The 27328-nt window shown below is 50.0% G+C and overlaps 2 long non-coding RNA genes across 3 annotated transcripts; one reads left to right on the forward strand and one right to left on the reverse strand.

The window, feature by feature from the left end:
- Positions 1 to 27291, reverse strand: LOC128103570 (uncharacterized). Of its 2 annotated transcripts, XR_008215711.1 has the most exons (4): positions 25881 to 27291; positions 4266 to 4431; positions 1080 to 3953; positions 1 to 973 (listed from the first exon to the last, which is right to left on the reverse strand). It is a non-coding gene; the product is annotated as an uncharacterized LOC128103570 (long non-coding RNA). The 2 variants fall into 2 exon arrangements; XR_008215710.1 differs by lacking the exon at positions 1 to 973 and having other exon boundaries at positions 3257 to 3953; positions 4266 to 4380.
- On the forward strand, positions 6786 to 17236 carry LOC128103571 (uncharacterized). The gene is made up of 2 exons (XR_008215712.1): positions 6786 to 12943; positions 14311 to 17236. It is a non-coding gene; the product is annotated as an uncharacterized LOC128103571 (long non-coding RNA).
- Positions 27292 to 27328: the final 37 nt, after the last annotated feature.

Raw genomic sequence — 27328 nt, forward strand, 5'->3', positions numbered from 1 at the left:
TTTTTTTTTTCCAGAGCTGAGGACTGAACCCAGGGCCTTGCATTTGCTAGGCAAGCGCTCTACCACTGAGCTAAATCCCCAACCCCAGGCTTGCTTTCTTTATGGGTGGCTTTGGGCAGGTTCCAGCTGTGAGCATCTCCTGGTTCCTCTGCCACTGTCTGCTGAGGCACAGTCCTGCCCTCACCTTCTGCTTTCCGCTTACTTCTGTGCCTCCCACTATTCCCTTGGAGTTCCTCCCTTGTTCCCCCTCCTCACATTGGCTTCTGAGTCTGTACCCTCAGAGCTAAAAATGACAGGTCATTTGGCCAAAAAGGATCTGAGCGTGTAGCATAATAACTTCTGCAATGCTGACATATGTATACACATGAAAATGTCCCAAAAGAGGGGTTGTTTCTTCCTCTACATCCCTTCCACTAGGGAGGAAGTTTTCTCCAGCACTCCCCACACCATGCAGACTCTCTCAGGGTCTGTTGAGAGGCAGGGGTCAGCAAGCACATAGCTCTCAGATACTGGATGAGGAAGGCAGCCCGGTCAACTGAAGTGTGGTAGAGCCTGAGGCAGTAAACTGAATGTGACTTAACCTGGATTGTCCTGCCTGACCCTCTCGGGCTCCAGGCAGCTTGACAGAACACACTAAGAGTTGTGGTGTGCTGATATGCACTTAGTACCTGATTCTCTGGAGGGACAGGGGGAGCGAGCTGTGACTGAAGATCTGTGACTCTTTAAATGCATATTGGTGATTCCGGACGAGCGAACAGGGAGTTGGATGAATGCAGTTGGCTCTCAGGAGCCCTACCAGCAAACGACTGCAGCCCTGGCCAAATCACTGACTCTGTCTTCTGAACCGAGGGAGTAGGACATGCTGGCTGGAATGACTGAGGCATTGAGGGATTGCTTCAGGCAAGTGAGAGGCCAAACACTCTTCACCCTGAGTGCCAGGCACTTCCAAATACTGTCTCTATCCCACAGCCATCTGTGACAGGAGAGAAAACGAAAGTCAGAGAGGTCATGGTGCACAGTGACACATGGAGTGGGGACCCAGACCCAAGTCTGTACACGTTCATGCCTGAGTGACTTACTCATGGGCAGACAGCCCTCCAATGGGAGAGCTGGCATGAACGTAGGCCCATCTGATTCATGGTACAGTCTGAACGCTTCTCTGTAAAATGGGCTGGAGATCCCTGGAGGAGTCCCTCTTTCTCCTGCCAGCATGCTAGCTCATAAGGCTATGCAGCCTAGAAGTTCTGTGTTTCCCTCGGCTGGAAAACAGAAACCAGGTACCGAGGGGAAGGAGCCAGTGCTAAGATGGCAGTACCCCAGTCCCTTGCGTCACCATCCTGCCAGCAACTGTGTTCTGCCTCAGGCTCACTTTCAGCTTCATTTGGCTAAATTTAAATAATGACCAGAGGGCTGGGTGTGGTGGCACATGCCTTTAATCCCAATACTTGGGAGGTAGAGGCAGGTCTACATGAGGGAAACCCTGTCTCAAAAAACAAACAAACAAAAAAGGGACCAGACCAGGGGCTGTAGAGGTGTCTCGGTGGCTAAGAGCACTTGCTGTTCTTCTAGAGGACCTGGGGTTCAATTCCCAGCACCCACATGGCAGGTCACAACTGTTTTTAACTCCAGTTGCAGGGGATCAAATGCCTTCTCCTGGCCTCCTTGGGCACCAAGCATGCATAAAGTACACAGACATACATGCATAAACACATAAAATATTTTTCAAATGACCAGGTAAGAGCTGGGGTGTGGTTCAGTGGGTAGAATGCTTGGCTAGCATGCACAAAGTCTTGGTTCAATTCCCAGCACAGCATAAACCATGCATGATGGTGCATGCCTGTCAAAGCCAGCCTGGGTTATCTATGAGACCTAGAGAGAGAGAGGGAGAGAGGGAGGAAGGGATGTGAGGGGAGAGAGAGAGAGAGAGAGAGAGAGAGAGAGAGAGAGAGAGAGAGAGAGAGAGAGCAGCCAAGGACGAAGTTGCACACCTGTAATCCCAGTGCTTAGTAGACAAGAGTCAGGACAACTACTTCAATATTAGGCTGGTAGGCTAGCCTGAGCTGCATACAGAGGCTTTGTCTCAAAATTGACAGATCTGGGAAGATGGCTCAGTAAGTAATGTGCTTTGCTTCATAAGCATGAGGATCTGAGTTTGGATCCTACCACCTACGTAAAAGTCAGGTGTGGTGGTGCACACCTTTAATCCCGGTGATGTGGGGGTGGAGACAGGAAGACGCCTGGGGCTTGGAGCTTGTGGATCAGCCAGTCTAGACACAACGCTAAGCTACAGGTTCAGTGAAAGACCCTGTGTCAAAAAAACAGGTGGAGAAGTGACAGAAGACACTTGACATTGACCTCTGATTTCCACAGATACACACACACACACACACACACACACACACACACACACACACACACACACCAAACAGCAAAGATCTATGGTCTTCATTGGGGGCATCAGTGCTGCCCCCTGGGGGCATCCTGGAGACTTGCAGTCTCCCCATTTCCCCATATCCCACCAGACCCTCCAGCAATCAAATGTTCAAGGGTCTGGAAGGATTTGGCTTTTTGTTTGTTTTTTCCAAAGTTGTCACACAGCTTGGATGTTCTAGGAAGGTGCCCGCCATGTGATCATGGGAACTCCTTTCTTCTGCCCTGGAAATTTACTGATCCTCTAGCCTTGTCTTGCAGCAAGGCTGCCGTGGTCTCTGGGTCTCCACGTGACACACACACCAGGATGATCCACTGGGTCACAGCATCCGCCAAGTCGTCTGAGAGGTCAGACCTAGATACGTCTGTAAATTCCTGTCACTTCATTATTACTGTTCTTTAAGGCACACATGGGGCACTGCATTGTTCTTAGTGTGTAAGTGAAGTGTTGTTTTGTTTTTTTAATATTTATTTTTATGGGCATGGGTGGTTGGCCTGCATGTACATGCAGTGTCCTTGGAGGCCAGAAGAGGACATCGGATCTTCTGGGACTAGAGTTAAAGATGGTTGGGAGCTGCCATGTGGATGCTGGTAATCGAACCTGAATCTTCTGGAAGAGCAGCCAGTACTCTTAACTGAGGAGCCATCTCTCTAGTCCCAGATATATATATATTTGTGAATTTCATTTCAAAATAATTAAAGCATCATCCTGAGTATTTTTAAAAGCCATGGTTGGGTAGGAGGGCTGGACAGATGGTTCATTGGTTAAGAGAACTTGTTGCTCTTCCAGAGGACCCAAGTTGTCCACACACACACACACACTAAATGCAATTTTACAAAGCTTTAATGCCATTGGGTCAATGTGGTTCTAGGAGCTGCTGAGACAGGTAATTTAATTCCTTCCAGCTTTCAGAACATAATGAAACTGGATCACAGAAAGAAAGAAAGAAACAAACAAACAAATGTTTTCCTTGACTTAGTAGAGCAAAGTGTGCGGTGCTCTTGAAGCTTATGCACTCTGTGAAAGTGCAAAGTGCATCTCACAGCCGGCAGACGTCTCCGGCCCTGAGGACTCGTCGCTGATGTCTGGTTTTGTTTTCTTTAAGACAAGGTCTCACTGTGAACGGCCTCGACCTCACAGAGAGCCGTCTGCCTTTGCCGCCTGAGTGCTGGGATTAAAGGCGTGTGCCACTGTGTCTGGTCCCATGCCTGTTTTTTAAAACAGGGTCTCCCTATTTGTCCAGGCTGGGGTGGAACCCACAATCCCTGTCTCCACTCTCTGGGTGCTGGGACGACAGGTGGACACTGTCACACCTGGCTCTGAGGCTCAGGAGAAGTCTCCTCGGTTGCCTTGTGAGACAACTTCACACGTGACCTTCAGCTGCTTGTTTTCCCTGTTTATTTCCTTTTTCCCTTCAAAAGGGTGATGCTGATATCCCGAACTGAAAGTCTTTCTTAGGCAATCTTTATGCCTTGACAAGTTAAATGCTTTACTGGAATGCTTCATCGTCGTCGTTGTTTTACTGGAAGGAAAAATAAAATAAGAAGAACCAGAGCTCCAAGGAAGTGTCTGGTAACAGATTCCCACGTGCTCGTGCGGTTCGAGCCTCGTGACAGGCTCTGCTGATGTTCCCGGGGCTCGTCCCCCTCTGCTAACATGCTCTCTAGCAGCAGCCCAGAAGGGCTGGCTGGGTGCTGCCTTTCCCCCAGTGCAGAACAGACCGTTCATGACGTTCATGACGGCTGGTGTCAGAGAAACCTTGCAGAACCCTCAGATGGTGCCAGGGAAGGGGGGCGGGGGGGGTTAGGGGGAGGAGAGGGGGAAGGAGACTCACCCAAACAGAGCCAGGTCCACCGCAAAAGAGGGAGCACTCAGGGCTGCACAGTGTCCTCCAAAAACCTGCAGGCATCCATAACCACGGCATGTTGTTTTGCTTGGAAATGGGTTCTCTGTTGATGGAGTTAATTGGGGTAAAGTCAGACTGGATCTGGGGATCCTGGCTATGACAAGAAGAGCAGAGGTCAGAGGGACACGTAAGAAAAACCATGTGTAAGCCGGGCAGTGGTGGCGCACACCTTTAATCCCAGCACTCGGGAGGCAGAGCCAGGCGGATCTCTGTGAGTTCGAGGCCAGCCTGGGCTACCAAGTGAGTTCCAGGAAAGGCGCAAGGCTACACAGAGAAACCCTGTCTCGAAAAACCAAAAAAAAAAAAAAAGAAAAAAAAAAAAAGAAAAACCATGTGAAGATGAAGACACAGGCTGGGGTGGTGTAGTCAAAACTAAGGGACCCCAAGGACTTCAGGAGCTGGGAAGGCAAGGCCAGTTCTCCTTGGAGCTATCAGATGAGGGCAGCTGCCCACACTTAGACTCGAGGCTGTACAATCAGACACTTCAGGAAACACATTCTTGTTAGGGTTCTCCTTGGTCGGCTGTCGTGGCAGACATGGGAAGCTCACCTAAGCCGTATGATGGAAATCAAGGAGGTATGTCTGGCAGAGGTGGCGCATGTCTTTAGTCCACATCCCAGCACACAGGAGGCAGAGCCAGGTGGATCTCTGTGAGTTCGAGGTCAGCCTGGCCTACAGAGTGAGTTCCAGGACAGCCAGGGCTGTTACACAGAGAAACCCTGTCTTGGAAAATAAAACCTTATTTTTATTTGTGCATATGCACAAATAAGTGCAGTGCCCTCAGAGGCCAAAAGAGGGCATCAAATCCCCCTGAGCTGGAGTTACAATTGGTTGTGAGCCACCTGATGTAGGTGCTAAGAATTGAATTCTGGTCCTCAGCAAGAGCAGGAATCTCTCCTAACTACTGAGCTGTCTCTAGAGCCTCTGCATTAATAGCTTTATCAATGCATAGGAGATGTGAGCTCCACTGACGAAGTTACCCTCCCAACAACTGAACTGTAGGTCATTGAATATCAGGTTCCATTAACTTGTATGATACACCGGTATAGATTATTTAAGAATGACTAAAACTATCCTTCAAACATGCCATTGCTTGTAAACATATCTTAACTTTAGAGACGTTAAAGTGCAGTATTAGAGTTGGTGAGATCTGATGTTAACAGCACCTTGCGTCCCAGATAAGGAACTTGAGGCTGAAGTAATGTAGCTGTTCCAAGAGAGAGCCTATATGACACCTCTAGATCTGAGTGTGTTGACACTGTCTGTCTGGACCTCCTCCCTCACTACGGAGCTTGCTAGCTAGCCAGCGCAGAATGTCCAGTGTCCATTCTTCCCACCATCTTTTAACATTCGAATCCTTAATCTTCAGTGTGGCCCGTGATCACTCATTAAAAACTACATGTCCCAGCCTCCCTTGCAGTTACATGTGGCCATGTGATACAGTTTTAACCAACTGGATATAATCAGAAGAGGGGGAACCTTCTAGGCATCATCCTTTATAAGGAAGACAGTTCCCATTCATTTCCCTTCCCTTTGTGTGGCTGGAATGTAGATGTGTTGGTAGGAGCAGAGGCATGCAGCATAGGTCTTAGGGTAGCAACCACATGTTAGGGTTGGCAGACAAGAAGATGAACACAAAGCCCAGAGAGGCCTGTTGGCTAGAGTTCCTTAGTCCTTGGCTGTTTTGTAGGCAATGATCTGCTCTTGTCTAGAAGCCGCTGTTAGTTTGGTCTTTGTTCCAGCAGCGGTGTGGATGAACCCACACCTTTCTGTCTCCATGCCACCCTGGGGGCTGTCCCTGTCCTCTGAGGGCAGCAGGCTGACTAAACAGGGGTGTGGGTCAAAGTGCCTAACTCAAGGCTGAGCCCAGAGCCTGGATGTCAGCACCCTGTCTGGCTAGGGTAGGAAAAATTACAATTCTCACTCTCCTGCATTCCCCTACCCCATACCTACACCCCCAATAGATAAAACATCCCTTTGCCAGGCAGCCCCGGACATGCCTTCCTGAGCTATAATGGGCCCTGACTAATGTCTCCTCCCTTCCCCTAACAGACATCCCCCGCTGTCCCGCAAGGAGCCCCCTGGCCAGTTCCTCGTAAGCCTGCTGAGATGGACTCTTTTTGCCCCCACCCTTCGTCAGGACAGGGGGCCACTTGTGACCCAGCCTGGGCAGCTAGCTAGAGTGTGCCATCCCTCTGACCACAGGGATTGTCTAGGCTTGAGGCCTTAATAACGGAAGGGAGAAAAAACTGGTTTCGGCTTCTCATTTCTGAGGCTCCAGTCTGCCACGGTAGGGAGGGTGTTGTAAGACTGACTCATACTACGGAGGAGAGAGAGTGTGGAAGGGAGAGGAGAAGGAAAGGGGCAGGGAGAGGAGAGAGAGCGTGTGCACCTGCAATCCTTAGCGGTCCACCCCCCCCCCCCCATTTCTTTCCATCCAGGCTCAGTCTATGGGATGGTACCACCAACATTTCAGGGCTCTCCACACTCTCCCAGACACACTGGTGTGTTACCACCCGCCCCCCAGCTCTTCTCAGTCCAGTCTAGTTGACAGTCAAGATCAACCATCAAAGGCCCTGAGCCAGAAGGGAATTTTACTAGGCATGGCCTTGTGGCTATGGGCAACCTGCAGACTTGCCTCTTCTGTTGGGATTTTGAGCTGTAGGAACCAAGAAAGATGTCACAGTCATGATGGCTGCACGACAAACTTCTCCAAAGTTAGGACAACCCTGGCTCTGTAGGTTGGGATGAAGCAGTGTTGTGACCTTTCTGCTCTGCACCATGGGGATAGGGACTGGGGGTTGCAGCCCTGAAAGCTGGGACTGTCTGAAGTTGGGCTGGTGTCCTGTGAACCCTGCAGTTGGTACTGGCCGCCCCAGGGGGTCTCATCAGGCCCTCTCCTGTGGTCTCACTGCAGACCCTAGTGTGGACTCACACCCCACCCCCACACTCACCCGTGTCGCAGGGCTGCTGGTTCAAAAGGCTACATGCCACTAGAGCGAGAGAATTGAGGAGAAGCCATGTTACCTTTTAAGACCCAATCTTAGAAGTCACGTGCCCCTTTTACCTTTCCAGAGACAAGGTCAAGAGGAGTGGTCTGAAGGACACTTACATTGTAAGGACATTTGGATAGACATTAAGTTAGAACATATAACCTGCTATGGCATGTAGGTTTGCCGGCCATTTTCCCTTCTCAAACAGACACGCCTATCTAAAAAATGACCCCCAACACCCAGAGCAACGACAAGGGTGGATAGCATCTTAGTCCCTGAATCCAGTGGGACCTGAATCCAGACTCATGTGTGGCTTCCCTTCCATTTAATAAGCCAACAGAGGGGCTTTCGTTCTGATTCCGTCAGTAGAGAGCTCGTCTGGTGTGCATGAAGCCCTGGGTTCAATGACCAACAGCTCACGAAATGGTGTGTGGTGGTGCACATCTGTGTGGTGATGCACATCTGTGTGGTGGTGCACATCTGTAACCTCTGAACTCTCAGGAGGTGAAGGTGAGAGAATCAGAAGCTTAAGGTAATGCTCAGATACATAGAGGGCTTTTATTTTGATTCTTATTTTATTTTGTGGGTGTTGGTGTTTTGCCTGCATGTAGGTCTGTGCACTGTGTATGTCTGGTACCCACAGAGGCAGGAAAAGGGACTCAGATCCCCTGGAACTAGAGTTAGAGGCAATTGTGAGCTGCCATGTGGGTGCTGGGAATCGAACCCAAGTCCTCTGCAAGAGACTGGAGAGATGGCTCAGCAGTTAAGAGCACTGACTACTCCTTCAGAGGGCCCAGGTTTGATGCCCAGAACCCATATAATACCTCACAGCTGGCTGTTACTCCAGTTCCAGGGGATCTGAGACCCTCTACTGACCTCTAAGGGCACCAAGCACCCATGTGGTGCACGGACATACATACAGGCAAAATGCCCACACACACGACACAAATCTTTTTATTTTAATCCCAGCACTCAGGAGGCAGAGGCAGGTGGACCTCTGTGAGTTTGAGGCCAGCCTGGACTATGTGAGTTCCAGGACAGCCAGGGTTACATAGTGAGGCTCTGTCTCAAAACAAAGAGCAGCTGCTGAGCCATTACTCCAGCCCCAGATCCAGGGAGTTAGAGACCTCCCAGGGCTTACGAGACCCTGTCTCAAAAGAGAGTGGGAGAGAGAGAGAGACAGAGACAGAGACAGACAGAGAGAGAGACAGAAAGAGGGACAGAGACAGAGAGACAGAAACAGAGAGAGACAGAGACAGAGAGAGACAGAGACACAGAGAAAGACACAGAGAGAGACAGAGAGAAACTTAATAGACCAGTAAAAATTACTTGGGGCTGTGAGTGTAGCTCATTGGCAAAGTTTGTTGTTAGTGTGATGGTACAAGTTCCTCTGAGTCCTCAATTTTAAACACACACACACACACACACACACACACACACACACACACACACACACAGACAGAGAGAGATTCATGCTTAGTAGTTGCTGCCATTGGCATTCAGGAAAGTACTGAGTAAGGTCAGGCATACACGGAGGTGCCCAGTTGGTACCAGGATACTGGCTCATGCTGTTAACCTTCCTTTGCTTGTGGATTTTTTTTTTTTTTGAGATAGGTTTATTGTAGCCCAGGTTGGCCTTAAATTCACTATGCAGTCCAGACTGGCCTCCAACTTGTGATCCATCTGCCTCAGCCTCCTGATTATGGATATGTGCCACCATGCCTAGTCTCACTGGTACTTTGAAGGGACAGCTTTCCTGTCCCTGACTAGCAGATGCCTCCCCGGTGTGAACTGTCACTCCTTACAGATACAAGCTTTTGATCAGTCAGGTTTCATTTATTATTCCTCAATGTATTCACTTATTTATGTGTGTTCTATGGGGAACGACATAGGCATGCCATGGTGCACATGTGGGGGTCAGAGGCCAGCTGGAGGGCACTGGTTCCTTCCTCTCAACTTGTAGGTTCCAGGGATTGAACTCAGACCGTCAAGCTTGGCAGCAAGCGCCTTACCTGCGGGGCCATCTTGCTAGCCCTTCATGAGGTTTTTAGTGCCCAGAACATTTCCTTCTTGCACAGCATCCATCTACAGCCTCTGGGTGGTGCTGGGAAGTGGCCTGGTGCAAGGGTGGGCAGCTCTAGGCTGGAACGTTCCTCCAGACCCAGACCCAGGAGTAGCAAGTCTACAGGGCTGACATGCATTCCATGCTGGCATCCACCTGCTGACGGACAACAGTCCTGCAAAAGAGGTCTCATCCCTCTGTCACACAGGAGGAGGCAAGGGTGGTGGTTTATCTTGGTTGTCAGCCTGATATCAGCCTGGCAACGGGGACCCTCAGTTGAGTAACTGGCTCTATCAGATTGCCTGCGGGCATATCTGTGAGGCATTTTCTTGATTGTTAATTGATCCAGAAGCGTTCGGCCCACTGTGAGTGGTGCCAGCCCTAGGCAGGCGGGTCTGGGGTGTGTATAAAAAAAGTAGCTGAGCAGGCCTTCTGTGTTTTCTGCTTCAAGCGTCTGTGCTGAGTTCCTGCCTTGACTTCTTTTGATGATGAACTGTAATATGTAAGCTAAAATAAACCCTTTCCTCCCCGAGTTGCTTTTGGTCATGGTTTTTTTTTGTTTTTTTTTTTTAATCACAGATCAAACCAGAACATGGAGGCAGATACAAAGTGGTACAGCATATCCAGGAGACACAACTGAGAAGCTGTGAAGCCAGGCGTGAGGCCAGACTTCCTTCATACCAGGCCCAAGGAGCCTGAAGGGGCACGGGGGGTGGGGGGGGGGGAATGGAGACCAGGGAAGAGAAGCGGTGGGTGGTGATGTACAGTTAGGAGGGGGTGCTCAGCGGGAGGAGGGGAGGGGCTTGGCTTCTGGTGAGTCCAGCCTAGCCAGCTGAGATGGGATTGAGTGGCTGCAGACCGCCCCCCTGCCAGTCTCTTGGCTGGGTGGCCACAGTGAGTCACACTCCCCGTGCCTGCCTGGCCCCCCTTCTGCCTGGTCCTCAGTCTCATGATTCAAAGAAACAATGTGTCTGAGGTTGCAGGATCTGGGAGGGAGCCCTGATCAGGGTGCCTAGGGATGGAAACCTGGCTCTCTCCAGGGAGGACCCTGGTGGCCTTAGCATTGGGAGAGCCTTGCGTGCACAGAGGTCTGACTGAGCTCTTTGTAAAATGCAAGAGCCTGGAGGAAGCGGAATCCCCCTATGGCCTGCATACCCCACCCCACCCCCACTCCCAGAGTCACTCCCCTGCAGCCTTCCTGCGACCTAGTTGTCACCTTCCCATTGACAAGCCACTGTCCTAGCCCCATCCCGGCTAGCCAGGGTCTGCTTCTGTTATTACAGCCTCAGAGTCCCACAACTGCCGAGGTTCAAGGAGTGGGCCTTCAGTCTTAGGGAGGGGGCCCCGACTCCCGTGGTGCCAGTACAGACAAAGGAGGTCCACGCTGGAGGGATCCAGCAAGGGAGGCAGCACCCTGTGCAGTCTGCAGGGAGGGTGCTCTTGAGTGGGGTGGGGCCACATGTGTCAGAGCTGCTGAGACGCCAGGCAGGATGTGATTAACGTTGCAGTGGGTGTGACAGCCCTCCCGCCTGCCAGCCCCCAAGCCCATTGTTCAGCAGCCCGGCAGCCCCCTTTCCTTTGCCCCACCCTGCTGCAGCATGCCCAGCCCCTGCGTGTCAGGTCCCCTCTGCTCCCTACCCAGCACTTATCCACGGTGCCAGCCCCCTAAAAATAGCAGCCTGCCTGAAATGTAGGCCTGAGGCGGAACTCCACAAGAGGAGGCGGCCTCCCCCGTGTGCCTTGGCGCAGGCCATTCATGAGCTGTCCACCCAGAAACTGAGCTGAGGGTCTGCCTCCACGTCTGCTCTAAACAGAAGGAAAGCCATCCCAGGGCTTCTGCTGACGGCTTGGAAACGGACTCTGCTTCTGCCTTTCCAGGGACACTCATTTCTCTCCAGGCTCGCCGTATCCTACTGGGTTCAGCCTTGGCATGCAATAGGAAGGAGGGAGACCGGCCGTGACTAGACAGAGAGCTTGGGGTCCTGCACCTCTCTACCTCACCTTCGTCCCACTGTTTGGTCCTGGAACCCTCTGATCACGTCTTGTTGGCATCATTGAAAATAGCAGAAAAAAAAAGGAACTGGAGAGATGGCTCAGTGATTAAGAGCACTGGCTGCTCTTGCAGAGGAGGGGTTCGATTCCTAGCACCCACGTTGTGGCTCACAACTGTCAGTAGCTCCAGTCCTAGGGGATTCATACATTTTCTGGTCTCCATAGGTATGGCACACACATAGTTCACAGACATACATTCAGGGCAAATACTCACATACACAAAATAATTTAGATTAAGAAAAATTAGCAGCAGAAGAGCTGAGCATGGTGATATACACCTTTAATCTCAGCACGTGGGAGTTAGAGGTGGGCAGACCTCTGTGAGTTTAATTTATATATATATATATATGTAATCTCAGAAGAATGCTGGAGACTGGAGTGGGCTGCGGTGGGTGTGACGAGGCACTGAGGAGTCCTGTGTGACCTCCGGAAGCATCTTCATCTCATCTCTGCCTTAGATGCTGTCACACGCTAGTCATGTCACTGAGTTGGTAAGTCCCATTTTAGAGGGAGGAGAAGAAATGGGTGGGATGTATCCTCTGAGGCTCATTCTGTAAAACATCTGTGAGCCTGGTGTGTTGATGTACCCGAGCACTTGGGAGATAGAGGCAGGAGGATGGTGAGTTTGAGGCCAGTCTGGGTTATATGGTGAGTTCCGGGACATTGCTCAAACAAAAACCAGAAACAAAACCCTACAAACTATGACAAGCAGGGCGAGGTCTCTCACCAGTTAATCCCAGCACTCTAGAGGTGCAGTTAAAAGGGTCAGGAGTTCAAGCTCATCCTTGACCATACAGCAAGGCCCAATTTCTAAATAAAAACCTACCAGCAAACAACAAACACGCCTTTGTTTCATAAATATCAAACTGAAAAGTACATGCAGTGGTAAACTGTGGTAACTTGGGTATATACACTTTTTAAAGATTCACGTGTTTGGATGTTTTGCCAGCTGTGTGTCTGTACACCACATGTGTGCCTGGTGCCCTCAGAGGCCAGAGGAGGGTTCAGATTTTCTGAAACCGGAGTTACAGCAGTTGCACATGGTTATGAATCACCATGTAGATTCTGAGAGGGGGAGGGGAAGAGGGAGAAGGAGGGAGCAAGAGAGGAAAGGAAGAAGGGAGGAAGGGAGGAAGGGTTGTAGGGACAGAGATTTGAGACAGGGTAGGATTATTTTATTTTATTCAGACAGGGTCTCACTGTGTCACCCAGTGTGGTGGTTTGAAAGAAAATGGTCCCCAAAGGAAGTGGCATTATTAGGAAACGTGGCTTTGTTGGAGTGGGTGTGGCTTTGTTGGAGAAAGTGTCACTGTAGGGTTGGGCTTTGCGGTCTTATATATGCTCAAGCCACGCCTAGTGTCTCAGACCACTTCCTGTTGCCTTCAGATCAAGATATAGAATTCTCAGCTACTTCTCCAGAACCATGTCTGCCTGCATACCACCATACTCCCAGCTGCCATGCTTCCCACCATGATGATAATGGATAAACCTCTAAAACTGTAAGCTGCCACCTCAATTAAATGTTTTCCTTTATAAGAATTGCCATGGTCATGATGTCTCTTAACACCAATAGAAACCCTAACTAAGACACCCAGGCTGGCTTTGAACTCACAGGGATCCACATGCCTCTGCCTCTGGAGTACGCCTTGGAATTAGCGGTATATGCCACCACACCCAGCTGACTTGAGTATATTTTTAAGTTTTAAAAAAGTAGCATGTTGAGGAGGAAGCTCAGTTGATAAGTGTTTGCCATATAAACATGAGAACCAGAATTCAAATCCATAGTGTCCATGGGGAAAGCCAGTGTTGGTAGTTCATGTTTGAAATCCCAGCTGTAGGGAGGAGAAAGGAGGGTCCCTGGGGTTCCCTGGCCAGACAGTCTAGGTAACTGAATTGGTGAGGTCTAGGTTCAGCAGGAGATCCTGTCTCAAAAAGCACAGTGGAGAGAGATTGAAGCCTGGAGACACACGGCTGCCCTTCTAGGTTTCCTTCCTCGGCTGTGGGAGGTAATTGTGCACATGCCATAGATCCGTTCATTGTTGCATAAGTACGGTTTACATATGGACACACGTGCTAGCTTTTCTCAATACTCAGCAAGCTGTCTTTGGTCTATATGTGGTATGTGTATATGTCCATGTAGACATGTTCATGCATGCAGGCCAGTGCTAGCCATCTGGGAACTCCAGATCTTCCTGCCTCAGTGTGTGAGAGCCAGGATTACAGACGCAGCCACCGGGCCGGACTTTCTCCAGCGCCTATGATTACTTTTGATTCTTTTAGTATTTTCTGCTTCTGTTTTCGTAATTAGACCACTAAAATAACCACACCCGGCCCTTCCTCCTTTCTGCACACCAGCTCTTCCCTCTCTGTAAGGACTATCCCACTGAAGCTTCCTAGCAATCCATCAGAGTAGGGTGCTGGTGGCTTCTATTTTGTAGGAGAGAATATGGAATCATTTCTCCAAAGCCACACAATCATCAGTGACAGCATTGAGATTCAAAGCTGGGGGCATTCTGATTCCAGAAGAGGCCATAACTATTCAAGAGGCTGTTTCTTTTTTCTTTTTCTTTTTTTTTCTTTTCTTTTTTTTTTTTTTTTTTTTTAGAGTTTCTTTGTGTATCCCTGGCTGTCCTAGAACAAGCTCTGTAGACCAGGCTGGCCTTGAACTCACAGAGAACTGCCTGCCTCTGCCTCCTGAGTACTTGGATTAAAGGCGTGCACCACCACGTTTCTTAAGGAGGAGGAGGTTGTTTCTTAAGAAGAGAGAAGGCCCAATGACGGAGCTCAGTGAGTAAAGGTGCTTACCATTCAAGCCTGGTGACTCAAGTTTTGTTGTTGTTGTTGTTGTTTGTTTTTTGTTTTTCAGAGCTGAGGACCAAACCCAGGGCCTTGCGCTTTGTCTACCACTGAGCTAAATCCCCAAACCGTGACCCAAGTTTGATCCCTGAAGCCCACATAAATGTGGAAGAAAACCTGACTCCACAGAGTTGTCCTCCGACCTCCACGTGTGCGGTGGCACATGCTCCCTGCCTAAGAACAAATACAATTTTTATTACTTATTTTTAATTTTTTAAGATCACAGTTCAACTTGGAGTGAAAAGAGCATCCAAGAAAAGTGCCTGCTGTCAGTCATGTTGCTGTGCTGTGTTTCGTGACACCAAACAGCCCCTGTGGCTTGAGCGGGTCAGCAGAGACATCAAGCATCTAGTGTTGGGCACAGAGGTCTGCACTGTGGCAGAGCAGGGCGAATGAGGGGTGGGTACTCAGTGCACACTAGGGCTGGAGCAGGCCCTGCACTGGCTTGAGGCTGAGCTGCTTTGGCCCAAAGGAGCCACCGAGGGACAGCTGGGAGCCTTCCAGAAGCAGGCAGTGCGGGCTCACTTCCTGGAACTCAGCTGAGCCTTTTTCTCTAGGAGACCCCAGACGTTGTCCAAATAAACAAAAGGCTGCTGGGAAACGCTGGCCAGGAGGTCAGGGAGGCTGGTGCTGCCGTGGGGTGGGGGGTGGGGGGGAGGAAGTCACTGGTTCCCGGGATCCTGGGATTGTGGGCTGTGGGCTCTGTGGCTAGCAGCTGGCTCCTGGAGTCTAGGCTCTTTGCAACAAACAGCCCATGTGCTGGCAGGCCTGTCCCTACCACATAGACCCAGGGGGGTGAGGCACTGGGGACCATGGCTTGTACCAGGCTGAACACAGCCGCTCATGTCCATTCTTTAAATTCCCCTGGTCCTTCAGCCTCTTGTGAAAGTTCCAGACTCTTGGGCCTTAGAAAGACTGGGGCTCAGGGGGTGACTGTCCATAAAGTGTTGCCCTTCAATACACCGGGACCTGAGTTTGAGCCCCATAACCACATTAAAATAAATAAATAGATAGATAAATAACATATGCTGGGTATAATAGCCTACACTTGTAATCCTAGCACCAGGAGGCAGAAACAAGCAGATCTCTAAGGCTCTCTGGCCAGCTGGCCTAACCTATAACAAGCTCCACACCAGTGAGACCCTGTCTCAACTACAACAGAAAAGTCTGGAAGGTGCCTGAGGAATAATTCCTGAGGTTGACTTCTAGCCTCCAGAAGACAGAAGGCAGACACCACACACACACACACACACACACACACACACACACACACACACACACAATTAACAGGTGCAGATGTATATAAATGCAAAGAGGTTTTCATCTGGACATCAGGAATGCCATCAGCCAATTAAAACCGCTCACTTCCCCTGTATCTGTGGATGCTGGGAGGAAATTTTCTCCATTAGTTTCTCTTAAAAACGACCCAGACTCATACCTTCCCTGGAGCTATATGGCACATTCAGAACCAGGATTCTAAGTAGAGGTCTGAGGGGCCAGGACTGCCCTGTAGTGTCTGGCTACTGGGAGATGAAGATTCCCTCCAGCCAACCTTGACACCTACGAACCACCCAGAAGAGAGTGATAGAGAGAGAATGAGTCACTTTGTGTTGTAACATACCCATAAGACTGAATAAAACCAACACTAAACATGCAAGTCCTTGTCTACCCACAAGACTCATCCAGAGCTCTGTCTCTTGTCAGCCACTGTGTGTGTGTCCCAGCACACTGCATGCTATGTGCACCTGGTCCCCAACTTCCCAGCACACTGCATGCTGTGTGCACCTGGTCCCCAACTTCCCAGCACACTGCATGCTGTGTGCACCTGGTCCCCAACTTCCCAGCACACTGCATGCTGTGTGCACCTGGTCCCCAACTTCTCAGCACACTGCGTGCTGTCTGCACATGGTCCCCAACTTATGTAACTTCCACTTTGAGGTGGTGTGAGAGCAAGCCCCACTTCTTGGAAGCTGTTTTTGTAGTCTTACACTTGACTTTCCTCCAGATGAGCGCTACACCATAGGAAGATCCTCTCAGGTGGTGCTGGACAGGGACAACAAGGGAGAGAAACCCATGTGCTGTGCTTGCCCAGCAGTCTAGCAGATTCAGTGTACCGGGCCATTTTCAGTTCAGTGTATGAATTCAAGTATGGCTTGTTGTGACAAAGCATTGTGACAAAGTTCATCTAGGAGTACCCAAAATCAGTTTGGGTTTTCTCAACAGGTACTACACGCTAACTTGTGGGGTTTGCTTGTGTGTGTGTGTGTGTGTGTGTGTGTGTGTGTGTGTGTGTGTGTGTGTGTTCCTGTTGCCATAATAAATCACCCCAACAAAACAACTTACGTGGGGGAAGGGTTTATTCTGGTTCCGAGGTCAAAGTTACAGTCTATCACGGCAGGGAAGACAAGGTAGCAGGGGTGTGAGGCAGCTGGGCATATCACACCCACAGTCAAGAAGCAGAAAGAGCACAGTCAGGAGCAGAAAAATGCTGTGCAGCTGGCTTCCTCCATGTCATACAGTCCAGGATCCCTACCCAGGGAATGGTCCTGTCTAGTCAAGAAGGCTCTTCCACATTAATTAATATATAATCGAGACAATCCCCTACAGGCATGTTCAGAGGCCTGTCTCCCAGGTGGTTTTAGATTCTCTCCAGTTGTCAGGTGACACTAGCCATCAGTCAACAAATGAGATTTAAGCAGAAATCTCTTAGATGGTCGCTCAGGGGAAGGCAAATGGGTTTGTTTTTTAGCTCTGTAAGGAGGTATTACATCTTTGCCTCCTGGTCCTGCATTGACTGCACAGTGTGATGCCTGGAGCTATGGCGGCCATATTGGTATTAGAGAAAAGACCCGAAGACTTGTGAACACTGTCCTTGACATAAGTGACCAGCACTAGGCTTCCTGTCCTGTGAGAAAATAAACTCCATGTTGATGTCACTATTCATTGTCACCAATGACATTGCAGCATTGCAGCTGTTTACTTGTCACTGTGATAAAATGTTTGGTTTGTTTTTTGTTTGTTTGTTTTGAGCTGGGGTCTCATGTAGCCCAGGCTGGCCTCAAACCCACTATATAGATGAGGGTGACCCTGAACTTCTGACCATCCTGCATCTACCTCCTGAGTACCGGCGTTACAAATTTGTGTGACCATACCTGGTTTGTGCAGTGCTGGGGATGGATCTCAGGGTTTTCCTCATAATGGACAAGAACTCTACCAACTGGGCTACATCCCCAGCCCAAGTTGCCTCTGGGAATTTACTTTTTTCATTTGCTGACTAAAGGGTTAACCTTGATGGCCCAGTAGTTTGCTTCCAGCACAGGTCTTTCCCATCCTGGGATTAGTGCCAAAAGATAAGAAAATACTAACACTATGTTGGAAAATTTCCATTTTGCAAGGATTCCAAGGGAAAGCAGATACTCACATGACTAGTCCTACTTGATGGATAAGGCATACCATTAAGGAGGGGGATGGCCAAAGTCCATAGTCTGCACAGAAGTGGACTCTGTTTGGAAAAAGCACCACCAAGACTTAGAAGTCATACCAACCACTGACAAGCACTGAATGGGCACCTACTGCATACACAGGATCCTCCAAGAGTTGGAAGTCCACAGTGACAGGGAATTAGAGTGAGCCTTGTTCTCTAGGACAGGGTTCTCAACCTTCCTAATGCTGCAACCGCTGAATACAGTCCCTCATGTTGTGGTGACCCCCAACCATAAAATTATTTGTATTGCTACTTCACAACTGTTATTTTGCTACTGTTGTGAATCGTAATTTAAATATCTGATATGCAGATGGTCTTAGGTGACCCCTGGGAAGAGGTCTTGACCCTAAGGTTGAGAACCACCGATCTAGGAGCTGCTGCTCTCATTAGGTCCTGATCTTCTGCCAGGGCACCACAAGCTACATGGTGTTTGATCACATTGGTGACCATCCTGATGGTCTGCACAGGTGTCCCAGGGGAAGTCATCACTGGAGAAAAGAGTATGTTGGAATATCAAGGAGGATCAAAGGGTTGAAAAGGACAACAGGGGTGACAGGTGGATATGCAAGTTTAAGAACATCTAGACCCAGGGCTGGGGAAATGGCTCAGTCAGTAAAGTACTTACCCTGCAAGCAAGAGGGTCTGAGTTCAATCTCCAGGACCCATGCAAAAAGAGCCAGACATGATGACATGATGTGCTTATAATCATAACACCGGGGAGATAGGTAGATCCCTGAGGCTGGCTAGTCAGCCAGCCTAGTCTAATGGGTGAGTTCCAGGCCAGTGAGAGATGCTGTTTATAAAAAACAAAGTGGATGGCATGGGGAAGGGCAGATGAGCTTGTACTCTGGTCTCCATGTGTACACACGTGTGGGGATAATCACATAAACACATACACAGAAAATACAGACCCCCAAACTTTTCCAAATGGGCTAGATCACACGCACGCACGCACGCATGCACGCACGCACGCACGCACGCACGCACGCACATTCCCAGAGCCACTGGGACTCAAACATGGGGGACAGTGGGGGAGAACACGGGCACTGTAATCAGCAGACTGATCTGCTTCCTGTCTGTGCTGGGCAACTGGCCTCTCTGAGCTTCAGTTTCTCTAGCTGGAAGGGTAAGCGGTATCACACTGGTAAAATTGTGAGGAGCCACTGCAATGAGATATTAAGCAGGGCAGAGGTATTTGCCTGGCTCATCCACAGCATCTGTGATGCTGATTGCCACTGTGGGCTCCCCTCCCACACAGCTGCCATCGGGACCTAGCCTCCATCTGTATCCCTTCTTGGGGAGCAGGGCAGTGTGATCAGGACCTCATGCTGTCCCCACTGCCTGACCTCCTCTGCACGTGGGGACAATGATATACTGACTTCAAAGTGTACCACAAGGATGAAATGAGCCATGAAGGTGCTTTGTCTTCTGGCATTACTTCCCTTCCTGTTCTTGATGCCAAAACCTTTACTCTGATAGGCTTGGCAAGATGCAAGAGAAGGGTGTCAGCCTAGCTCTGCCATTTGCTGTGTGTGTTCTCCAAGTGACTTAGCCTCTCTGTGGTCAGTTTTTTTGCCTGCAAAATCATGATATGAAGAACTGTGGTGTATTAGAGTTAGCCCACAGGAAGTTACCAATTCATGTTGGTGTGTCTGCCCCCCCAACACACACACACACACACACACACACACACACACACGCACGCACGCACGCACGCACGCACGCACGCATGCACGTACGCACACTGGCAAGCACAGGTGCACTCAGTGAGGTGAGAGATGCTTGTGACTGTGAGAACCCTGGCAGCCAAGTCCAACAAGCTACTGTAAAGTACCGCCTAGGTTTGCCATCTCTAGCCCTCCCAGTACTCTGCTGAGGCCTGGGTGTCTTTGCTCCATTTTACAGGAAGATAGACAGGAGTGAGACCAGGGTGAGCTGCTAGCTGTGAATTAGACAGAGGCCTGCAGGGGAGTCATCCAGATGAGGGCAGAGGTGGAGGCTGGAGGGATGATGTATTCACAAGCCAAAGGATTTTAAAGAGGTACTAGCTACCAAGAGCTGGAGGGTCTTGAGCCACAGGAGGGAGCAGCATGCCTACTTTAGTGGCAGACCTCTGGCCTGCAGTTTTTATTCTTTTATTTTTTAACCACCAAACTTGTGACCCTTTATAGCTGCCTTAACAAGCTAGGGTTAAAAACTGGTGTTAAGGGTCTGGAGAAATAGCTCAGCCATTAAGGATACTGGCTGTTCTGGCGGAGGACCTGGTTCAGATTCCAGCACCCACATGGTGGCTCACAACTGTCTGTAACCTTAATTCCAGGTGATCTGATGTCTTCTTCTGGTCTCCTCCAGTACCAGGCACACACCAGGTGCTCATACACACATACAATTAAAAAAAAAGTTTAAATAATTTTTAAAAAGAAATATTTTAAAAATAGATTTAAAAACTGGTGTTATGAATTTTTGATTAGGGGCTGGGATATAGCTCAGTTGGTAGAGTGTCTAGAACACATGAAGCCCTTTGTTTGAACCCCAGTATCTCATAAATTGGGCAAAGTGGCACACACCAGTAATTCTGTCCCTTGGAAGGTAGAGGTAGACCAGAATCTGTTCAAGGCCATTTTTTGGGTATGTAGTGAATTTGAGGACAGCCAAAAACAATATTTTACTTTAAAATTTATTATTGTAGGGAGGTGAGGACCTTCCATAGTGCTGCCATGTGGAGGTTAACGGACAGTTTTTGTAGGGTTGGCTCTTTCACTTTTATGTGGGTCCCAGGAATTCCAAGTCAGGTACCTGGCTTGCACAGCAAGTGCCTTTACCCACTGAGACATCTTGCCTGCCCCCTACTTTATTTTCTGAGCAAGGTCTCCCTATGCTACTCAGACTGGCCTTGAACTTGCCAGGTACTCCAGACTAGCCTTAAACTCTCAATCCTCCTGCCTCAGCCTTGCAAGTGCTAGGATTACAAATGTGGATGACTACAACTGTCTTGCTTCTGGTATTTCAGATGTATACTCCCTTACCCAGCTAGTGCAGTCTGGGTGTGTCTCCTGAGACTTCTAACAGAACAGCAATGGAGGCAGGAAGGCTTGACTGGGTGGCACTAGGAGGCAGATCATTTCCTCTATCTTTCCTGTTTCTCTGGAATGTGATCCTTCTATGAACCTCAGCCCAACCCAGAGGGGACAAAGTCCAGGGCTGGTAAAACTGTCCTCAGTATCTCCCTCAACACAGACTTGAGTGCCTAGAACTGAGAGACTTGTCTAATAGGTTAAGGCACAGCAAAGCTCTGTGCTGCCTTTGTACCACCAATGACAATAGCATGGCTGGTTTGGAGAGATGCCAGGGAGTCAATTTAAAATATATATATGTGTATGTATGTATTGCCTGGCAGTGGTGGCGTACACCTTTAATCCCAGCACTTGGGAGGTAGAGGCAGGCGGATCTCTGTGAGTTTGAGGCCAGCCTGGTGTCCAGAGAGAGTTCCAGGACAGCCAGGGCTGCACAGAGAAACCCTGTCTCAAAAACAAATAAAAAAATTACGTATGTACTTACAGGACTCAGTGGTTAAGAGTGCTTACTGCTCTCTCTTCCAGAGAACCTGTTTGGTTTTCAGCACCCATGTAGTAGGGCAACTCACAGCCTCCTATAACTCCAGATCCAGGGGATCTGAAACCTCTGACTTCTATGGACACCCTCACCCACAGGCATATTTCCTCACATAAACATAACTAAAAATAAAATAGCCTTAACAATATATTATATACAAACACATATATATATATATCCATACAGTTTATAAAAGTGGTGAAACGCTTTTACTATACAGAAGTCTTTAAAAACAAATCCATCTCAGATGAAAACAGGAAGTAGGGGTATGAGGAGTTGCTGTACTACTCCCCTGACTTTGGGGTATTTTGACATTTCCTTAAAGTCTCATTGATAGGGTGAAAACAAGCAGAACCTTGTGAGGGTAGTAAGTTAGGCACTGGCATTAAAGCATATTGTTGTGGAATACAGAAAACACAAACACAGAAGGGAGGAGAGAGAGAGAGAGAGAGAGAGAGAGAGAGAGAGAGAGAGAGAGAGAGTCAAGCAGCAGAAGGCCACGAGAGACCCCTAAAGCTATGGGCTGTGTGACCTCAGCTCAGGAACCTACCATGCTGAGTCTTAGTCCCTCCTTCTGGAAATCAAAGAGTGCCTTTGCCAAGTGGTATGCATTTAAACTCCAATCATTTTAGTTGGGTTTTTTGACTTTTTAAGACCGTGTATTCTGAGTTGACAGTGAACTCTCTATGTAGTCCAGGCTAGCCATCCTTTTATGTGAGCCTCCTAAATGCTGAGATAACATGTGTGAGCCACTCTACCCAACAAAGGGCTTTTTATTAATGTAGAAAAGCCCCTAGGGAGGGAAAAAGTTTTGATTTTTGTTTTTAAAAGTACATGGTAAATTGTCATAAAAATATTTCATTCTTAATTCTCTAATCATGTTCATTTACAAAGCCACCAAATTTGACAAAGTCAAAATTTTAAAATAAAAACTTAGAATCTGTATATTCAAACACCTAAGCATGATGGAAATCTCATGCCTTAGTCATTGTTCTCACCTTTTCGCCAGCATTTTCTTCTGCCCATTAACTCAGGGCTAAGAGTTTAGGATAATGTGAAAATGTATGTACAAGACGATTTTATAATTTCATTTTGGTTTGAATGTTTCAAAATATTGAATATAAAAAACATATTTCTATTTTAAAATAAGTTTCTTGTAAGAGATGATTGAAGAAAAAAAAAGGAAAAAGGAAAAGAAAACCCCCATTAGAGGCCTGGAAGCAGAAACACCACACCCCAGGAGTGCTTCCATTGTGTGTGTGTGTGTGTGTGTGTGTGTGTGTGTGTGTGTGTGTGTGTGTGTGTGTGTGTGTGTGTAGGGGCTGCAAGCACCACGACACACAAGTAGAGGTCATCTGGCAGGAGCAGGTTCTCTCTGCTGTCTGGTTCTGGGTATTGAACTTAGGTTGCCAGGCTCGGCAGCAGGTGCTCTGCTACCGAGCTATCTTGCTGGCTCCTTTGTTTTTAAGGCAGGGTCTCTTGATGTTTCTGTAGTGCTACATATTCCAGGGCAGCTGGCCCTTGACCCTCTGGGAGATTCTTATCCCGCCTCCCTCCCATCCTTCTGCAGGAGTGATTACAATGGCACTTTCACCCACTCAGCCATCTCATTGGCTTCTACCTTTGTTTTTTTGGCAAGGGTCATGTAATTCAGGGTAGCATTGATGTTTTGATCCTCCTGCCTCAGCTTCCTGAGTTCTAGGGTGACAGGTGTACACTCTATACCTGGAAGGACTCTCCATTTAAATACGAGTCCAGATTTTTTTTCTGTTTCCACTGGGAAAATAGGACATCTGGCCCCACACCAGACCCCTGGGAGAACAGTTGGGCTACGGGCAAACCTTGCCTGTGCAGATGCTAGGTCCAGGAGTTCTGGGGGAAGATACCTGCTTATGGCTACAGGTAAGTTCAGCAGTAGAAGTCAGCATACAGAAGACAGGCTTGCCTTGCTGCCTTGGGCTGGCAAAACATTGAGTCAATGACTTGTGGTGCCTACAATTCTTCCCTGGGAAGGGTGCCATTGGTAGGTGATTGGCATGCCAGATTCTACTTCCAATATGAATAAGCTGCTGTACCAAGCTTATATCTGGACTGCTCCACATCTGGGAATTGTGATTTGGATGGCAGCATTAGGACCCATTGCTGAGGTATTAGGAACCTAGGCCTGTAAGAATCCCATCAGTGGGAGCTGGAGAGAGGGCTCAGAAGTTAAAAGCATTTGTTGCTATTGCAGAGGACCTGGGTTTGGTTTCCAACACCCACATGGTGACTCGCAACCATCTGTGAGTCCAGCTCCAGTAGATCCAATGTCCTCTTTTGATCTCTGCAAGCACCAGGCATATATGTGAACATACATACAAAGCATTCATACACACAATATTAAAAAATTTAAAAAAAGAACCCCACCAGCAAGTTAGGGTCTACTTGAGGTATAGCCCCACTTAGGGGTTTAAGGTCCCCAAACCACCTCATAGAGAGCAGGCTTGGGCCAGGGGACAGAGGCATGGTTAGAGCCTGTTCCTTCTGCCAATGCACCCAGTTTATATGGAGCTCTTTGCCTTAATCAGAGCCATGTCTCGGTTTGTCTTCATGGGTTCATGGCTGCTGGGCCCCCATGCTAGTCTTTCTCCCTGGCTGAATGCTGAGGCAGAAGAAAAGCAGGATACCAGCATGGGGGGAAGGGCACTTGGGGAGTCAGGTGATGAGCAGTCCCACAGAGTTGGGATTACTAGTACACACCCAGAAACAATTACAGGTACTTCACACCATTGGGTGGCTTGCTCTTGGAACTTGGAGGTGAACACCACATTTCTGTTTTAAGGAATCGGTGTCCTACTCAGTTCTCTTGAAGGGACCTCTTTCTTCCCATCTTACTCCCAAAGGAAGCCATTTTGGAACAAACATAAATACAGGCAGGCAATCCAAGCTACCCTAGATTGGATCACACTCTGGATGGCTTCAGGGTCTATATGCACCAGCAGCACCCCCACACCTGCCTCTCCAGGCATGGGGGTTTGGGACCTGAATGACAGTCAGCTGGATTTGGACTTGGTTTACAGCCATTTCTGTTCCCTGCAGGCTTTCTCCTATGCTGATCCCATAGAACCTCAGTAGCCCTTCTGGTTCATCCTGAGCCCTAGGGTTAGTTCCCCGCATCCCCTAGGGGTCCCCCAGTCCTCCCAAATATTTAGTTCTCTAGTACTTTGGAAGGAGGTAGACAGGCAAGGTGAGGAAAAGATGGAAGAAAGCCTGCAATCCCTGGAACTTCCGCAAACATGGAGTGGAAGGCTCAGGAGCCCACAGCCGAGGCTGTGCCAAGGAAGGAGCCCTGAGCACCAGGGCCTGCCACAGACACCCAGAGCTTCGCAACACGAGGCCTGGAGTGTGCTGAAGTAGGGACAGCAACAGAGAGGCATGGGCACTGAATATCTTCTCGCAGGACAGAGTGCGCCCAGGACTGAGCTGAGGCTGGGAAGCTTGAGAAGGGAGGCAAGGGAGCAGAGACCCGTAAAGCTTGGGTGTGAGGGCTTGGGTCTTACTCATTTCTATAGCCCCAATCTCAGAATGAGGTCTGGTCCTATAGCTGAAGCAAAGGAGGGAGTAATCTGCCCTGGTTTCCTGTGGTTGCCCCAACCTCAATCGTAAGCCACATCCTCCTCCCTGGAGGCCTTGATCTAGAGTCAAAGTGTGGCGGCCACCGTCCCCACAGAAGGCACAGGGGAGGATCTGGCCAGCCTCTTGCCATCCCTTAACTATAGAGTCTATCTTTACACGCACTTTCTGTCCTTGCCACCTGTGCCCGGGAAGACACAGCTTCTACTAGGGCATTCTCATTGAATTGGGGACCAATCCTTAATCTGGCACAGTGTGACTTGATTCTGACCTTCATTCTATCTGCAGAGACCCTATTTCTAAATAAGGCCACATTTAGAGGCTCTAGGTGGACATGAACTTTTAGGGGCCGTTAAGGCTTTAAATAACATACCACACAGCAAGAAGGCAGATTGATCTAGAGGAGCTCCATCCAGGGCCTTCTATGGTTCCAGCCCCAGCTTTCCAGCCTGAAAGAGCTTTGGGCAACACCCATGACCTCCAGTGCCACCTGCCAGGCTGGGCTCTAGGCTGCCTTTACAGATGAGGAAACCGGCTCAGAAGGGTTAATTAAGTAGGTGGCCCAGGTCTCACAGCTAGCCACCAGAGCTGGGGCAAAGCACCCAAGTGTCCGTGGGTTCTGGGGCATTCCTGCAGCAAGTAGGGGTATGCTGTTTTCCAGGTTAGGCTTTTTTGCTTCGTGGCTCTTACACTTAGGGATGGACGTCTTTTTAGCAACTACACAGAACTGTGATTCAGTAGTCTGCCCTGGGAAACCAGGTGGGGGCCTAGTGGGCTCCCCAGGAGTCCCACTTACCCCTAAGCCTCCCAGCACATGGGGCTAGCCAGAAAAACGCGCCTAAGGGGGTGGGTAGGGCACGGGAACAGTTTACCGGCTCTTGGCGGGCAATATCCGCTCAAGGTGGGAGACGCGAGGCCAGGAATGTTCTGCCTAGAGTTTTCAGCACCTTGGACCAGACAGGCAGGCTCTATTTACTGGTTTCACAGACTTGACTGCAGGCTCTGCAGCGGGGCTCAGCTTGACCCAGGTACCGATATCCTATGCCCAGGAAGGGACAGTCGTCCTATACCTCCAGGACATCAGAGAACACCATCCAGGGATGGGAGTGGGGCATCTCGTCCCGGGTCTCAGTTTCTCTGTCTGCACAAGGAGGGCCCTGCATCCTAAGCACTGGAAGGGGCTGGATGCTCGCCTCCCCTTCCCCCAACTGCTTCTCGGTGCCAATCAAAAGCCAGGGTTGAGGCAGTCCTTGAGCCCTGACCCTGCCCGTGGGTTTGCATTTTCTCCGTTCCAGGGCCCGAGGTTTCCCGTTGACAGGGCGGGCTGACTGGCCGGCTGACAGACCTGGCTGACAGATGTTGGGGAGAAGGCTTGCTCTTCCCATCACCTTCGCCCTAAGCGGGCCTGCCGCCTCAAAAACGCAGGTGCTTGCCCACTGTGAGCTCACCACCTTCTCAGCAGCCCCCCGGGAGTGTATTATTACCCGCATCTTCCCCGGGAGGCGCCTAGGGTTTAGAGAGAAATAGCGACTCGCCCAAGGTCACACAGCGTGGCTCGGGCAGATCAGAGGGAAACCCGGCGCCAGTAGTTCTTCTAAGGCCCATCGCCACCTCCTTGCCATCACGTTCGTGAATAAAGCACCAAGGCCCAACGCCCGTCTTTTCCCAAAAACAAGGCTCCAGGCTAATCTGAGGGAACAAAAGCGCCCAAGAATCCATCCCAGATTTTCCACCATTCCGATTCCCGCCGACCAATCCGCTAGCGCCGGTCGCCAGGGGGGCGGGTGAGGGCGGGCCCGGAGTGATCGACAGTGCCTCTCAGAGGCGGGGCCTCGGCTCTGACCAATCCTGCGAAGCTGCTGGCCCGAGTCCGACCGCAGAACAGGCGGCCGGGCCAATCGGCGTGGGGGGGCGGGCCCGGCCTGCCCGGGCTGTCGCGAGAGGCGGCCACCCCGCCCACTCCGCTGGCCGCGGCCGCCCGTGCTCGCGAGCGCGCTCTGCTCAGCTCCGACGGCCCGGGCCGCGATCCGTCCGCGGGTCCGGCTGGATCACTCCGCCACGCCAGGCCCGTCCGGGCGCCGCGCCCAGCCTCGCAGCGGGTAACGGCCGGCCTGGGCGCAAGCGCAGGAGGCGGCATGGCCGGGGCGGCTCCGTCGGGGGGCGGCCCGCACTGACAGACCCTGCGGCGCGCGGGGAGATGGGGGCGGCCGCCTCCCGGGCGACGACGACGACGACGAGGAGCGGCCGCCGCCGCTGCCGCGCACCGGCCGCCGCTGGGGACGGGCGCGGGCAGGGCGCCTCCCCGTGAGCGGCGGCCCCG

Source organism: Peromyscus californicus, unplaced genomic scaffold (genome assembly GCF_007827085.1).
Source record: "Peromyscus californicus insignis strain IS unplaced genomic scaffold, ASM782708v3 Scaffold_8__1_contigs__length_139910024, whole genome shotgun sequence".
NCBI classification, from domain to species: Eukaryota; Metazoa; Chordata; class Mammalia; order Rodentia; family Cricetidae; genus Peromyscus; species Peromyscus californicus.